General features: G+C 41.5%; 1 non-coding gene across 1 annotated transcript; it reads left to right on the top strand.

The window, feature by feature from the left end:
• Positions 1-1,193: 1,193 nt before the first annotated feature.
• LOC119926275 lies at positions 1,194-1,331 on the top strand. The gene has a single exon (XR_005450163.1). It is a non-coding gene; the product is annotated as a small nucleolar RNA SNORA7 (small nucleolar RNA).
• The last annotated feature ends 5,238 nt before the right edge of the window (positions 1,332-6,569 follow it).

The following is a 6,569-nucleotide window of genomic DNA, read 5'->3' as shown; positions in this document are numbered from 1 at the left end:
CCCTCGTCCCTCTCTCCATCCCCCCATCTTACCTCCTTCCCTTCCCCACAGCACCTGTATATATGTATATATGTTTGTACATATTTAGTACTCTATTTATTTATTTATTTTACTTGTACATATCTATTCTATTTATTTTATTTTGTTAGTATGTTTGGTTTTGTTCTCTGTCTCCCCCTTTTCGACTGTGAGCCCACTGTTGGGTAGGGAGTGTCTCTATCTGTTGCCAATTTGCACTTCCCAAGCGCTTAGTACAATGTTCTGCACACAGTAAGCGCTCAATAAATACGATTGATGATGATGATCTATTCGTTATGGTATTTGGTAAGCACGTACTATGTGTCTAATGCTGTTCTAAGCATTGGGGTAGATAGATATTTATCAGATTAGACAATCTCTGTCACATGGAGTTCACAATCTAAGTACTCGGGAGAACAGGCATTGAATACCTATTTAAAGCTGAGGGAACTGAGGCACAGAAAAGTTAAGTGCTTTGACCAAGGTCACACAGGCAAGGGGCAGGGAAGGATTAGAATCCAGATCCTCTGACTCCTAGCCCCATGGTTTTTCCAATAGACCGTGTGGTTTCTCTCTTTTGTGTAATATAATTGCTCCATCTACCTTCAGATTCATTTGGATTTAATTGCCATATAGGCTTCCACTCTCTAAAAGGAAGCCTTAATGTTCTTAATTCTGTTTTCTACTTCTTTTTCTATTTTTGCTTCATTTAAGGATGTAAAGAATTGAGGGTCAGTATTTAGGTCTGTGTCACTGTTGAAGATTCTTGTTTGTGTATAGGGTGGTAAATAACCTTGATTTTCAAATTAATTGCTAATCCACAGCAATTTGCTGACAATGGTTTCCTAGAAACGTGGTCCCTAGAAATAATTCAAGCATGAGAATCAGAGGACCTGAGTTGTAATCTTCGCTCTGCTATTTGTCTGCTGTGTGACCTTAGCCAAGTCACTTAACTTCTCTATGCCTCAGTGACCTCATCTACAAATGTAATGTCTGTCTCCCCTTAAAGACTCTAAGGTCCTCATGGGCAGGGATCATGTATACCCATTCTCTTGTACTGTCATTTTCTAGGTTCTTAATTCAGTGTTCTGCACACAGTAAGCATTCAGTAAATACTATTGAGTGATCTCAGAACCTTCTTCCACCCATTAATCAGTACAGCTATAGGGTAAAACACCCTCTCAGGATCGCATCTGGATAATTTCCAGTACTCTACCAATCTAGACTGTGGGAGGGAGAGTCAAACAGAGGCCTACCCATTCCATTCCTAGCTTGGGCAGTGGCTAGCGAATGGAAGGCAATCTGTTACAAATCAATACTCACCTGTATTGGGCAGCAGCAGCATGGGAGAGAGTTGAGGGTGGAGACTCATTTACTGAGAGGAATAAGGCAATGGTAGACCACTTCTGTATTTGTACCAAGAAAACTCTATGGATATGTTACCAGAATGATTGCAGACGGAGGTGGGGCGACCTGGGAGAGAGGTGTCCTTGGAGTCGCTCTGGGTTGGAGACGACTCAACAGTATAAAACTAGATAATAGGGTAAAACCACCCCAAATTAGTAAGCATCTCTCACTGAATTACAATGTATGCTACAAGAGGGCAGGGAAGGCATGGCTTCTTTACATTTTCCAATCCCAAACACTTAGTATAATGAACTGTGTTTAGTGGAGTGCACTAAGTGTGTGTTCAATAAATACTTGGTCAGAGGAATTCTCGCAGTGTCTATTATTATTATTATTATTATTATTATTATTATTATTAAGTGCTTACTACTAGTCAGCTATTTTAGTAAGTGCCGGGGTAGACACAAGCTAATCAGCTAGGACATGGTCCCTGTATCACATGGAGTTCACAGCCTAAGTAGTAGGGAGAACAGATATTTCACCCCCAATTTGCAGATGAGGCAACAGAGACTTTAAGTGATTTGCCCAAGGTCACACAACAAGCCACTGGCAGAGCCGGGATTAGAATCCACTTCCTCTGACTTCCAGGCCTATCTTCTTTCCATTAGACCATGCTCCTTTATTCTCTGTGCTTGCATTAGGAAAGGCGATAAATGAATGACAAGTAATCAAAGGATGGTGGTAAAACAGCATCTAAAACTAGAAGATTTCCAAATTACAAAGAAAAGATTCTTATTTGACCTCTGACCTAAAATCGATAAAAACCATTAACCAAGTTTCCCTTGATAAGTACAGAGTATGTTCTCCAAAAAAGGGGACAAGAACATTCTTCAGCTGATTTCCTCATTTATATTAATAACCCTTTTCCTAAGTTGCCGCTTATTCATGGGCAAAAGTCACTGTTTTTCTCAGTGACTTTCTAATGGCATTTATCATCTCTGCGTTTCTCAATGTGTAGATGAAGGGATTTAGCATGGGGGTTATTATAGTATAAAATACTGTAACAACCTTGTCAATGGATGAGGTAGTTGTGTGCTGCACATATTCAAAGATGCACGGAATAAAGAAGAGGATGACAATGGTGAAGTGGGAGGCACAGGTGGAGAGAGCTTTGAGTCTACCCACGGCACTGTGGGTCTTCAGGGAGTGCAAGATGAAGGTATAGAAAATCATCAACAGGCTAAAGATTAAAACGCACATGCCACCACTGTTAGCAGTAACCAGCATGCTCAAGGTGTGAGTATCGGAGCAGGCCAGTTTCAGCAAGGGGTATAAATCGCACATAAAGTGGTGGATGACACTGGGGCCACAGAATGGTAATGTGCCATGAAGAGATTTTGAATTGCGGGGTGAAGGAAACCTCCGGCCCAGGCCAAGGCCACCAGTGAGCTACAGAGATGTCTGCTCATGATAGCCGTGTAGTGCAGTGCCTTACATATCGCCACGTAACGGTTCATAGGCCATCACCGTGAGGAGAATGATTTCAACCCCGGCAATAAAATGCTCTCCAAAGACCTGGGTCATACAGCCTTTGAAGTAGGTGCTCTTCTTCTCAGAGAGGGAGTCAATGATCAGTTTAGGTGTGTTGACTGAGGAATAGCAGGCATCAATGAACGACAAGTGAGCCAGAAAGAAATACATGGAGGAATCCAGAGTCTGACTGGAAACTACGGTTACCACAATGATCAGGTTTCCCACCATGGTGACTATGTAGATGATTTAAAACACAACAGAGATACTTTTCTGCATCTTTGGGTTCTGCGTGAGTTCCAGTTCTGTCACATTGTTTTCATTCTCCATCAACTCGAGGTAGGCAATCAGTACACAAGTGAGAGCTGCAGATTTGGTAAAGACAACGATGATCTTTGTTAGGTTTGTCTTGAGATGTTTAAACAATGATCTTTATCGTTTATGAAGATATAGGAGCTCAACACTTTCATTCATTCATTTAATAGAATTTATTGAGCACTTACTGTGTGCAGAGCACTGTACTAAGTGCTTGGAAAGTACAATTCAGCAATAAAGAGAGACAATCCCTGCCCACATCGGGCTTACTCTTTAGAAGAGGGGAGACAGACATCAAAACAAGTAAACAGGTATCAATATAAATAAATAGAATTAAAGATATGTACACATCAAAAGAAGTAAACAGGCATCAATATAAATGAATAGAATCATAGATGTACATATATGCATATATAGATAAGTGCTGTGTGGCAGGGAGGGGAGGAGGGCAAAGGGAGCAGGTCAAGGTGATGTGGAAGGGAGGGGGAGCTGAGGAAAAGGAAGGCTTATTCTGGGAAGGCCTCTTGGAGGAGGTGAGCCTTCAGAAGAGTTTTGAAGGGGGGAAGAGTGATTTGTAGATTTGAAGAAGGAGGGCGTTCCAGACCAGAGGTAATACATGGACAAGGGGTTGACAGGGGAACAGGCGAGATGAAGGCTCAGTGCGTGGCTCAGTGGAAAGAGCCCGGGCTTGGGAGACAGAGGTCATGGGTTCTAGTCCCGGCTCCACCACTAGTCAGCAGTGTGATTTTGGGCAAGTCACTTCACTTCTCTGTGCCTCAGTTTCCTCATCTGTACAATGGGGATTAAGACTGTGAGCCCCACGTGGGACAGCCTTGATTACCTTGTAGTTCCCCCAGCGCATAGAACAGTGCTTGGCACATAGTAAGCACTTAATGAATACCAACATTATTAATCAATCAATCAATCGTATTTATTGAGCGCTTACTGTGTGCAGAGTACCGTACTAAGAGCTTGTGAAGTACAAGTTGGCAACAACATTCTTCTTCTTCTTCTTCTTCTTCTTCTTCTTCTTCTTCTTCTTCTTCTTCTTCTAGAAGAGGAGTGTGAGGGCTGGGATGTAGAAGGAGAGAAGGGAGGTGAGGTGAGTAGGGGCAAGGTGATGGAGAGCTTTGAAGCCAATAGTGAGAAGTTTTTGCTTCAACCATTGCAGCTCAATTTTCCATAAGCTTTCCTCGAGTATGGTTTGACTGTTCCCGGATTGTTATTTATGGTATTTATTAAGGGCTTACTATATGCCAAGCACTATTGTAAGGACAGGGGTCATTTTCACAAAGGAATATTGAGATAATTGTTTCTCTGCTCAGGGTCCTTTTGACAATGTCCAGTGGGCCGATATTGAAAGTGGTTTAAATCCAGCTCACTAGAATCCAGCTCAGTGCTCAAGCCCTTGTACTTAGTTTCTTTTCGAAATCTGAGGGACTGTGAGTTCAGGAAGGTGTGGCCTTATGGCACCCCCTCTCAGAATCACGGGATTTAGAGTGGGAGACCGTCCATTTTTATCTTGACTTCCTCTCTGAATCAAGGCAGTAGGGAGGGGAATCCTGGGTTTCTTTCCTCCCAGAAACGTGCAATTTGGAGCTGAACGCAATTGAAAAATAACCCACTCCAGCTTCAAGCCTTGCACTTACTGCTAGGACTTGCTGATATCCTTCAACAACTAAACGGGTCAGCTAGGGAGCATCCAAAGTCAGGGTCTTCCTGGACGAATTGTGAAATACAGTCAACTGCACAACATACAGTAGCCATCGCATCAGCGTCCTTTCCATAGATAACAAACTTCCCAATTGTCTGTTCTCTTAACTGCCAGTTGTTTAATGCAATTATGGCTCCAGAAATGGATTCAAGACTAATATTTACCAGACCTTTAAAAAGACTCCTAGAGATTTAGTTTGAGTTGTAAATCTATCACAAACTAGATAGGAAACCTGCATGACTTAATAGTAATAATAGTAATACTAATAGCTATGCGTCATACACACTGCACCACACACGAAGCTTTAAGAAGGATTTGAACTAATTTATGGACAAGTCATTCAAAATTGGTTGCACTAGAGGGAAAGTTATGGTTATATGGGGAAAAGAAAGGAATGTTACAAAGTCCCTAAACATTAAGATCAGATGAGGTAATTGAAGCATAGAGAAGCTAAGTGGCTTGCCCGAAGTCATACAGCAGACAATTGGAGACTTCTGATTCCCAAACCCATGTTCTAACCACTAAACTGTGACAGCAATGGGCAGAGATAAGCCATTGGTGAATTGGGGATTTCTAAAGAAGTGAGAGGAAACCCCCCAAAAGCCTCACATAGCCACTGAAAGCACACACAAACAAGGAAGCAAAGAGAGAGAGAGTCATAAATGGAGTCACAGAAGGATTCATAAAGGCAAAAACAGAACCTGAGATGGGCAGAGACGGTGTCAGAGCCAAAGAGCCATAAAGTACCAGAATTCAAAGACATGGAGAGAAGTTCAGAAAGAACAGAGAAAGCAATACAAATACAATATGTTTTACAAAGCTTTTGAAGTTTTAAGATAAATAAAGCTAAAAGCTCAGCAAAAGTTTTTATATTGTCAATAATCTAGCTTTAGCTTCAGGTTCACAAATTTACTTTCTTAGGCTGATCGATTTCACCAGCATGAGGAAAAAGCATCTGACAAGAAATTCTTAAAATCTCCCCAACCGGAGTCAGTCCAGTTACCGGTATTCTATGTCAGACTCTTTCATCTCTCCTCTCTCTACTATGCATGTTTCATAAAGCTCTGTCATGAGTCCCCTCTGCATCTACGCCCATTCTCTCTTGGTGCTTGCCCACTTTCATAGTTTCAGCTACCACCTCCATATGGAAAACTCCACAGAGCACTTATGTATATATCTGTAATCATATATTTATTTATTTATTTATTTATTCAGATATATATATATATATATATATATATATATATATATAATTATTCATGTTAATGTACACCTCCCCCTCAACTCTGTGAGCTCATTGTGGGCAGAGAATATGTCTGTTGTTATATTGTACTCTCCCAAGTGATTAGTACAGTGCTTTGCATACAGTAAGTGCTCAATAAATACAAGTGAATGAATGAACGAACTCCCAAATAGACTTCTTTAGCCCTATCCATCACGTTTAACCTGCAATCCCACATCCCTCTTGCCTCCAAGACATCTTCACTTGGACATCCCACTGGCCCCTTAATCACCATCATCATCAATGGCATTAACTGAGTGCTTACGACGTACAGAGTATTGTACTAAGCGCTTGGGAGAGTACAATTCAACAATTGGCAGACATGTTCCCTGCCCACAATGAGCTTACAGTCTAGAGGGGTAG

The sequence above is a fragment of the Tachyglossus aculeatus genome, chromosome 3 (assembly GCF_015852505.1).
Source record: "Tachyglossus aculeatus isolate mTacAcu1 chromosome 3, mTacAcu1.pri, whole genome shotgun sequence".
NCBI lineage: Eukaryota > Metazoa > Chordata > Mammalia > Monotremata > Tachyglossidae > Tachyglossus > Tachyglossus aculeatus.
The sequence above is the reverse complement of the archived record's forward strand: the minus strand, read 5'-3'. Positions and strand labels throughout refer to the sequence as shown.